The 11,146-nt window shown below is 39.8% G+C and overlaps 1 long non-coding RNA gene across 1 annotated transcript in view; it reads left to right on the forward strand.

Annotated features, from left to right (window-relative positions):
- The window catches only part of LOC110316134, a 56,655-nt gene extending 46,730 nt beyond the window's left edge, over positions 1-9,925 (forward strand). Inside the window, exon 3 of the long non-coding RNA XR_002380255.1 lies at positions 9,703-9,925. This is a non-coding gene — a long non-coding RNA (uncharacterized LOC110316134). The remainder of the gene's footprint in view (positions 1-9,702) is intronic.
- Positions 9,926-11,146: the final 1,221 nt, after the last annotated feature.

Raw genomic sequence — 11,146 nt, forward strand, 5'->3', positions numbered from 1 at the left:
CTCTCTCTCTCTCTCTCTCTCTCTCTCTCTCTCTCTCTCTCTCTCTCTTTCCTGTATATAGGGAATATGGTTCCTCCTTTAAGATGTGTTCTTTCATATTTCCCTCAGTACAGTTTAAAAGCCTGAATAATAAAAAACAAAACAAACAACAACAACAACAACAAACCCTGATACTGGGAGGAAAGCCATTTCCACGTGTACCTACCTGGCCATGGGACCCAGAAACTTATGGAATTGATCTGTGAAAGGAAGCTAGAAATGTATGGAAAGAGAGACTTAAAAAGGCTTAAGAGATTTAAGCAAAGCTTAAGAGTTGATTCTGTTGGAGCTCAGAACACCACAATGACGATAAAAATGTGAATCGTAAGTTCTTTATTCACAAGGTTGCAAAAGAGATTGTCAAGTCCATTGGGGGATTATATTAGATGCTACTCATGTTATATTATGGCACAAACTTGTTGACATTTTTTTTTCTGTTTGAAGAAACTTCCTGAGAAGTTGAAATCGGAGGTCGTGAATGAATTAAGTTTTGTGCAGAGAAGTCAGTGTAACCCAATATTCAGGCTGGAGCATAAATATTACTGGGATCTTTTAGATAAGCTTATAGTACAAATGATCAGCCACAGAAGGTGATAAAACTTACATTCCTCCAAGAAAACAATTGGGTATAAATCCTGGGATGAAGAAAGCACGGCTGGTGTAGAGACCAGAGCCATTAAAGGAAGTCAGATACTTGGCATTGAAGAACAGGAACAATAACCGGAATGTGTTTTGGAATTATTTAAACTTACCTGATCATCAATGGCTCAGGGGTATGAAGACGTTTACTCTTTTGAAAGACTTTTGATTTGAGAAGCAGTATTCAGAGAGCAATGCTTACACAGAATGAATGAAGAGAATATTTGCCAGTGTTCTATCATCCAGGCATTTGGAGGCCGCAGCAGCCATTGAATCTACAAGGCCTAGGTACTACTCAAGCTGTCAGTTGACCTTGCTGATGCTCCTGTCACATTCCTAAAGATGCAAGACTGGGAAAGTCATGAAACCCTATTTGCACATTTCAAAGGAGGTGGTAGCGATGTGTGGTAGGGTCAGATTTCCTGCAAGTAGTCCTTAGGAGGGCAATGTATGATGTGTGAGCAAATTTTTATTATTAATAAAAAAGTTAAAAAAAAACCATATATGTGGGTTTTACTTTCATGTATGTCTGTGTACCACATGTACGCAGATTCCCAAAGTGTCCATAGGAAGTCTTCAGATTCCCTGAACTTAAATTAAAAAATGGTTGAGGTACAATGTGGTTTCTGGGGATTGAGCTGGGTTCTCTGGAAGTGTAGCCAATGTTACTTACTGCTGAAACATCTCATAAGTATTAGGAACTTTTCATATACTTTTTGGCTCTTTAAGCCTTCTGAAGGAAGTGGTGGCAAAGATAACTTACCCAGTTTTAAACACTGATTACTGGGATAGTGTTCCTTTTCTGTCTTGTGGTTTCTTCCGTTCTCATATGCGCTGTGGTTTAATGTTTTGTCAGGTGAATGGCGGTTGCTTATTTTCCCTGTCCTCTGGGTTGTCTCTTTGCTGTGCAGTTGCTCTGGTGCTACCTGCATTTTATTTGTGTGTGTGTGTGTGTGTGTGTGTGTGTGTGTGTATGTGTTGCACTTCATGGATAATGGCTTGTGCCGAGGTCTTAGAAACTGTTCCCCTTGTCTTTTCTCTAGGACGTTCATCAGATGTTGAGAGTTTACCTTTCGGTCTGTCATCTGTGTGAAGGTGAATTTGTACAGGATGAAAGCCGGGAGGGCAGCTGTAATCGCTCATGTCCGGAACTCCAGCTTACCCAGCACCATTGTGCAAAGAGAACACCCTCTCTTCAGAACCAGTTTTGACCACTTTTGTCAAGGACTACTTGGCTATAGAAACATGGCTTAATAATTTCTTTGAGATTCACTCTTTGTCCCTGTATTTCTTTCAGACAGGAGCAATTCTGGGTTAAAATTTTGGAGATGAGTGGGTGGCCCCATCACTCAATGGGGGGAGGGATGCCTAACCTCTGGATATGGTCTCAACAGGTTCTCCCTCCCCTTTGTGGGGTATTTCAGCTAATGCTATACTAGTAGGGCCCTGGGATGGTCTTACTTTCCTGGCATCTGGGACTTTCTGGTTGCTACCCCCAGTCCCCCATCTCCCATTGCTACACACCTCTGTTCAATTTCCTGATCCTCTGTACATCTCCTCCATCTCCTCCCATACCTGATTATTCCATTCTTTTTCCCCTCCTCCCTTCTCTTCCTCCCAAGTCTCTCCCACCCTCTACTTCCCTTGATTATTTGGTTTCCCCTTCTAAGTAGGACTGAAGCATCCACTCTTTGGTTTTTCTTCTTCTTGAGCTTCATGTGGTCCATGAGTTGTATTATGGGTATTCCACGCTCTTTGCCTAATATACGCTTATCAGTGAGTACATACCATGTGTGTTCTTTGGTGACTGAGTTATACCACACTCAGGATGATATTTTCTAGATCCATCCATTTGCCTGTGAATTTCATGAAGTCATTATTTTTAATAGTTGGGTAGTGCTCTGTTGTGTAAATATACCACGTTTTCTGTATCCATTCCTCAGTTGAGGGACATCTGGGTTCTTTCCAGCTTCTGGCTATTATAAATAAGGCTGCTATGAACATAGTGGAACATGTGTCCATATTACATGTTGGAGGATCCTCTGGGTATATGCCCAAGAGTGGTATAGCTGGATCCTCAGGTAGTGTTATGTTCAGTTTTCTGAGGAACCCCAGATTGATTTCCAGAGTGGTTATACCAGCTTGCAATCCCACCAGCAATGGAGGAACAGAGACTGAAAGAAAGGCCATCCAGAGACTGGGGATCCATCCCACATGTAGACACCAAACCTAGACATTATTGCAGATGCCAAGAAGTGCTTGTTGACAGGAGTCTGATACAGTTGTCTCCTGAGATTCTCTGCCAGATCTTGATCAATACAGATGTGGATGCTCACAGCCAACCATCAGACTGAGCACAAGGACCCCAGTAGAGGAGTTAGGGGAAGGACTGAAGGAGCTGAAAGGGCTTTATTTGGCATCAATGGGAGGGGATGCCCTTGGTCCTGTGAAGGCCTGATACCCCAGTGTAGAGGAATGCTAGGGCAGTGAGGTGGGAATGGGTGGGTAGGTGGGGGAGCATCCTCATAGAAGCAGGGGGAGGGTGGAAGGGATCAGGAGGGGGCACAAGGGGAAACTTGGAAAGGGGAAAACATTAGAATGTAAATAAATAAAATATCCACCTAAAAATACAAAATAATAAAATAATTTCTGGGAGCTCAATTCTTTTCCATTGGTCCATGTGTCTACTTTCATGTCAATTCCATGTTCTGTTGGCTATAGTGATCTCTGTGCCTTGACGCCTCATATTAAAATGAGTACCGTGGGGTTAAGCTACTTAAGATGGACTTGTTTTGTCTACTTCTGTGAGAAAAGCCATTGATATTTCAGTGAGTGATTGCAATGAATTTTTAGATTCCCTTTGGATACTGTAGACACTTAACAGTATTAATTGCTCTAAGGTTTGGATATAAGATTCTCTCTCTCTCTCTCTCTCTCTCTCTCTCTCTCTCTCTCTCTCTCTCTCTCTCTTAATAAATTTGCTTCCCTATTTTAGGGAGGAATGAAGGATCCACGTATTGGTCTTCCTTCTTCTTGATTTTCTTGTGTTTTAGAGATTGTATCTTGGGTATTCTAGGTTTCTGGGCTAATATCCACTTATCAGTGAGTGCATATCAAGTGAGTTCTTTTGTGATTGGGTTACTTCACTCAGGATGATGTCCTCCAGATACATCATCCATTTACCTAAGAATTTCATAAATTCATTGTTTTTAATAGCTGAGTAGTACTCCATTGTGTAAATGTACCACATTTTCTGTATTCATTCCTCTGTTGAGGGACATCTGGGTTCTTTCCAGAGACAAAGTTTGGAGCTAAGACGAAAGGATGGACCATCCAGATACTGCCCCACCAGGGGGTCCATCCCATAATCAGCCAACAAATGCAGACACTATTGCATATGCCAGCAAGATTTAGCTGAAAGGACCCTGATATAGCCGCCTCTTGTGAGACTATGCCAGTGCCTGGTAAATAAAAAAGTGGATACCCACAGTCATCTATAGGATGGAACACAGGGCCACCAATGGAGGAGCTAGAGAAATTACCCAAGAAGCAGAAGAGGTCTGCAATAGGTGAAACAACAATATGAACTAATCAATACCCCCAGAGCTCGTGTCTCTAGCTGCATATATAGCAGAAGATGGCCTAGTCGACCGTCATTGGGAAGAGAGGCCCCTTGGTCTTGCAAACTTTATATGCCCTATACAGGGGAACACCAGGGCCATGAAGTAGGAGTGAGTGGGTAGGGGAGCAGTGCGGGGGGGGGAGAGTATAGGGGACACTCAGGATATCATTTGAAATGTAAATGAAGAAAATATCTAATAAAATAATTTAAAAAATAAAAAAATAAATTAAAAAATAAAATAAAAAAATAAATTTGCTTCACCAGTGTTTCACAGTTCTCAGTGTATGCATCTTTTATTTTTAGGGATTATGAACTGGATTGCCTTTGTAATTTCTTTCACAACATATTAGTTCTATATTGAAAACAATGCTGTGCATTGGTTTTATTTTCCTGTAATTTCATTGAATTCATCTATAAGTTATAATAGTGATTTTGAAGTCTGCAGATTTTTGCTATATAAAGGAAATAATATGTGTAAATAAGGATAAGCTCACTGTTCTTTTTGGATTTGCATCATATATCTTCCCTTTGCCTGATGCATCCAGATAAACAGTTAACATACAGTTAGAATGGTGAAAAGGAACAGACACCTTTATCTTATCTAAAAAAATCTTATAGGAAAATTTTGCACCTTTCCAATTTCTATTTGTTTTGGTTGTATATTTACCTTACTAAGGTGAGTTATTTATGTTTGATCTTTTGCTGGGATTTTATTCGAAAGAGATGATAGTTATTAAATGTGAACTCATGAAAATAATTTTATAATTTTTAGTCATTATGTTAAGATGATAATTTATGTTTACTGTTTTGTGATGGCTGGCTGAAATGGTCACATCACCTCTAGGATGAAACTGGTATGATCATGGTATATAGAAGTTTTTCATTTTTAAAACAAAAATGATACATATGTGCATGTGTGTTTGTCTGCATATGGTTATCTGCGCATGTGAATTCTAAAAATGTTTTGGATTTCTTGGAGCTCAAGTTTCAGGTAGCTGTATGAGTGCTAGAGACCAAACTCAGGTCTTCAAGAAGAGCAGTCTGCGTTCTTAACCACTGAGCCATCTCTGCTCTTCCAATTTTTTTTTACACCCTACTGAGCTCAATTTTTAATATTTAGCAGTTTTAAAAAAATATTTATGTTTTGGGAGGGTGGGGGAGCACCCTCATAGAGGCAGGGGAGGGGATAGGGGGTTGGGGAAGGTGGATAACATTTGAAATGTAAATGAATAAAATAACCAATTTTTAAAAAACGAAATAAAATTATGTTAAGGAAACACATTGATCATAAGATTCATTTTAACATTGCCTCCAGATCTGAGTTTAGCAACAAGGTGGATCTGAAATCATCGATTAACACAGAAAGAGCACCTTCCTTTCAATTCTTTGGAGTAGTTTAAACAAGCCTAGTATTCTCGAATAGTTAACTGCTTGATGAATTCAGCAGTAAAGCCATCTTGTCCGAGGATTAATTTCCTTGCTTGTTATCAGCCTATTCCAGGGGTGTGTTGGAGGAATGGTTCACATGTATGTGGAGGTCAAAGAGAGATATTGAATATTTTTCTCTATCACATTCTACCTTGCTTTGGCTTTTTTGAGTCTGTTTACCATTTCAGCTAGCCTGACTGGCCCATAAGTTCCCCCTGCCAGAACCTCTTTGTTCCCTGAGAAGTGATGGTGTTGTCGTCTCATACTGTCATGCCTGTTTTATGAAAGTAATTGGGGTCTGAACTCATGCAGTATCTATAAAAAGTTATCTTTGTTAGAACACTACCTGGTTGTATCTGGGATAGTCTTGATTGGGTTACTTAAGGAGGGAAAACAAATCCACTGTGGGTGAGATTCTTCTCTACTCTGGGCTCCTAGACTACGTAAACAAGGAGACAGTAAGAATAAAAACCTTAAATCTTCTTTGCATACTGAATGCGGATACAATATCATCAGACACATGAAGCTTCTGTGATTTTAACTTCCCCACAATGCTAACTTTTACCTTGAAACTGTGAAAGGAACACAACCCCCCCCCCTTAAATGGCTTTTGTTAGAGTTTTTATCACAGCAACAGAAAAAAATAACGGATATAGATGCCAATGTTCTTCTCATGTTTAGAAAAGTTTTCTGCTATTATTTTGTTGAATGTTATCTTCTAATCTTTTCTTCTTCATGTTGACTGTTCAAAAAATGTAAACATTTATTCATTTAATGAAGACTCAAAGGTTTTAAATGCCCTCTTGACAGTTTTATTCTCTGTTTTGACAGGGACATCCTAAAAGGTCTCTCTTCAATTTCATATATTCTTCCTTTACCCGACCAGGCATTCAACTTCATTTTGAGTTTCATTTTAGTGATTTCAGTATATTTCTTTTATAACTTTCTTCTTGCTGAACTTTATTTTTTTCTGTTTTAACCATTTATTGGTACTGCCTTGCATCTCATTTGGTTTTTCATATGATTCTCTGAGCTTTTAAAAGGTATTTATCAGTCATTTTGTCCATATCAGTGTTTGGAATTTATTGTTAGAGAGTTATTATAATAATCTCTTGAAGGTATGATAATATCTTCTCTATTTTGGCATATAAATCTTCTATTTCCTTTAAGGTGTTCATTAACTACAGTTTTGTTTACATCTTAAACTCAGTTTGATTATAGAATCCTCACCAAGCAACTTAAATTTTGTCTATTGTTCATGTGCCTATTATTAAATTGGTATATCTTATGGATCACATTATATTGTTTTTACTGTGTACTTGGTACCAAGACTTTCAGGACAACGTTATCTCAAATTAGGCAGCACACAATAGCCTTCCTACCATATTTTAATTATGATTCATGACTGTCCACACAGAACACACAACAGGTCTCAGCAACAAAAATTTGGATAGGGACACAGTGAAAGATAAAGACCTTTAAAAAGCTCAAAGAATGGGGTAAAAGCCTATCAAGATTCAAGACAATGCAGATACATGATTAAAGTACTAAAACAATGAGGGACATGAACGTTCAGCAAAGAGAATACATAAAAGAACTGAGGAGAAATCTTAAAAAATGACAAACTCAAAATGGAATTGACCTAAGACACACATAATCTGCTGTCTCTGCAGGCAATGCAAGAGTTCAGCTAGTCTGGTAGTGAGGGCAACTGTAATGCAGACAACGGGGTGTGTGAGCTACTCAGTCTGTTCCTACTGTGGGGCTGCTGACCTCTATTGAGTGATACAAGATTTTTCTCGAGCACTCTTGGTGGTGCTAACTCTCTTGGCAAGGCCCTCTGACATTGACAGCCCCAGAGTGATGAGGGATGAGAAGCATTTGCCTTCAGTGGTATGTATGTGTCCAGAGGCTGCATGGGGAGAGACAGTGGTAGGAGCCACAGCTTTGTCTCTAGGAGTTCACATCCCATTCCAAGATCTATACACAGTTAGGAAACATTTAGAAATAGCAGAGTAAGAACCATGTAGACGAGGGTGTAGCAAGAGCTGACATCCTTTTCTGCAACTGGCCGTGCATGTCAAGGAGTAGGACTACGGCTGACATCAGGCAAAATTCTCTTCAGTCTGTTTTTTTTAGTCTCACACATCTGGAGATTGCGAATCCATCTGAGTTGGCACTCCCCCCCCCCCGCCCTTCAACTTTCTAGTTATATAGCATAGGCCTAGAGAGCACAAATACTGGAGCTATGAAGCTATTTGTGCCTTTAGTATATCCTTGTAGGCAGTGCAACAATGACAGTTATGATCTTTCCTGACCTGTGTGTGATGGTGTCTTAGACATGGTGGAGGTAGAAGGAGCAGAAGCAGCCACGTGGGCACTGCCTTGGCTCTTGATGTGAATATGCCCAGTCACAAGGCCACTCCCTTGATCTCAGACAGCATGCGCTCAGATCTCCTCATTCTGAAAGCTAGTTCTATTCCTTTCCCTCTAGGCTGCTACCCTTGTCCCCGTGAGGCAGAATAGCAGATTAGGTAATCACCACTTTGCAAGGCCTAGCTGGATCCATAAGGCAGTAATTTCTCATGCCAGTGTGGTGAAATATCTGTGAGGTTCAGGGGGTGAAATTATGCATCAGTTTCTGAGCCTCAGAGCAGTATAAGTCATAGCAATAGTTTACTTTTCAAGGTGACTCCTGGCTACAGAACTCTACAGCATACTGGGAGAGGATCTGAGCTCCTTTTCCACATCAGAACTACTGTGCCGATCGAGCTAAGCGCACCACCAACTCAAAGGGATTGGGGAACTTTTCAGAAGATGAGATGGTCAGCGTTTGTAATTATGGCGTTTCATCCTTACTCCAGTGAACGGAGAAACCCCTCTTCCATGATCTGAGCCCAGTGGCCACTGCCTGAGAGTTTTCTGTGTCGCTGCTCCAAGTCTTTAAATTCATGAGGTTCTGGCCTGTCTCATTTTGCTACCTACTGTTCTCCCATGGTCACTCACCTCAAAATGCAGTTCAGTACTCTTTGCTTCAAGCACCCTCTGTGGAGAAAGTTGGTGATGGGCTCCTAGATCTTAGCGACATCAATCTAGATTCTTTCCTGCAGATATTCTGTATAAATTGAAAATAATCATAGTTATAGATGGTGCAAGAGGAATTGTCAGATAAGTGATAGTGCACAGAGTGAGGTAGGTCTAGAAAAATAAACAAATAATATTCCAGTCAAGATACAACATTGCTTTACCTTTAAATAATAGATGTTGAAGCACCGGTGGGAAACAATTAATGTTTTAGATATATATGCACATTAGGTCATTGCTGGTCTTAGTGTAGCAACATAACAAGACCCTGTCAATCTACCTACAGAACATGATCACACAAAATAAATGATAGAAGTGTTGGAGCTGCTTTATCGAAAGTTTCAAGACTACACGTAAGTACTGAAGAAGAGTTAGATACTATGCTGAGGAATGACAATGAGTTGACCATTCTACTTCCCCTCAACCTGAATTCTCTCCAACAGTTTAAAGGACATCGAAGGCATAGCCCTTACAAAGTCTTTAGTGTAGAAAGGGCATAACCAGCCCTCACCCAAATGCCTCCACTATGGGAATGCAATCTCATATTAAGAAACTCAATTTTGTTTCCTGTTTGTCCCTAGTCAAACTTAGAAAAGATTAACTCGTTTCCTTCCTTTCCTCATTGATCACAGTGCTGTCTTTTCCCTGAGTCAATAACTGGAGTTTTCTCTATATATATCTGCTACAGAATGATTCTGTATAGAGAATTATTCCTTTAAAAAATTAATTAACACTCTCAAGCCATGAAACATAATTTCCTTTCAATAGATATTCCACATTGGGGGTGGATGCCAAAAATACAGAAGGAAAGAAAAATGGGAGAAAGAAGGGAAAAGCTGCCTTTTGAGAACTTCATATATTTATATCACTTTGTTTTTTCATTCACACAGGGGAAATAACAAGAGGTCCTCTGATGAATGTTGCAGATCGCCATGGTTACGGTTCAGAGATGCAGCAAAGAGCAATTATGGTGGTAGAGAAGAAGGAAATGCACCTCTTTGTCAGAATTTCATAGCAGCTGTAACAACACGAGAGCACCCAAATGAATGCAGAATAACTGAAATATTGTGACATGTTAAATGCCAGCACATTAAAAAATTGTATTTCAGTGTCACATTATTTAAAACGACAGGAAGCATTAATTCCTGGAGGCACCCGGGAGTTACTTAGAAGAGTCAAGGAAGGGGGAATGGAAACCAACATCCACATGGGGTGGAGACTTCCACACTGTGTATAAAAATACACTGTCACGTGGAAGGAAAAATAGCAAAGTCAAATAGTCCAAGAGCAGCATATTAGACCTGATATTAGTGCCATTGCCTTTGGTTGAGCTTGTCCCTCAAGACCATTCCAGAATTAGCCAACCTAGGCTCTTCTGTGAACCACAAATTTACTTTAAGGAAGAACCAAGGTAGACATGCCAACTAAGTATGTCATGAGTGTTTCTTGCTGTATTTGAAGATGAAGTCTTCTGTTGTTAGATGCCTGGGGATTGCTGTGAGCTGTGATTCAGCTTGGGTAGCTCAGATGTCTCTGTTAATCTGTGAGTGACATAGGATCCCATTTTGAAAACATCCAGGAAGTTCTAGTTTTCTAACCCAGTAGTTTAGAGATATCATTCTGCCTGGGAGGAAAAAAATGAACCTGCTACAAGATATCTGAGTTGCAAAGCAGGCCTCCCTCTTCGGATGCTCTATTTGCTTCATCCTACAGTGGGACACGTGCTTACCTCACAGCTAAAATACTGTCATAAAAGCAGATTCAAAAACCAACTGTGAGCAAGGCCTCACATCCTCAGGAAATTATGATGTCTCTTCTCAAAAGTACAGTCATTGTGCATGCCCTAGTAGTTTCTTACACTCTGCACTCCACTAGAAGATGACTATCAATCAGACTACCATGAGATGACCCTCTTAGGGAAGCAAACATCTCTAAATGCTATTTCTATAGTGACTTGTGGTTTAGAAAATGCTTTCATGAACATACTTTCTTACAAGATTCTTGAACGAACTAGGGAAAGTTTCACAATGTTTTTTTCTGAAAAACTTACGAAATAAGGCTTAGAACCGGATGTCCTTTGTGACTTTCAGACACATGCCCCTCCATTACCAGAGAGTTGTACCTTCTATATAGTCTATTCCATGTGGTTTTGGATTGCTTCTGCACATACATAGAGAGTTCAGTGTCTTTAACAGGATGGCATTAAATAGCATCAATTAAACTTTTAGATGTCTTTAAGCTCCTTAGCCATACATTTGTTACATAACAAGACATTTCAAAACTTATTGTCATAAAACAACTACTCGATTTAACCAATGCCTGACTTTGAGGGCC

The sequence above is a fragment of the Mus pahari genome, chromosome 1, assembly GCF_900095145.1.
Source record: "Mus pahari chromosome 1, PAHARI_EIJ_v1.1, whole genome shotgun sequence".
In the NCBI taxonomy this organism is placed as follows: domain Eukaryota; kingdom Metazoa; phylum Chordata; class Mammalia; order Rodentia; family Muridae; genus Mus; species Mus pahari.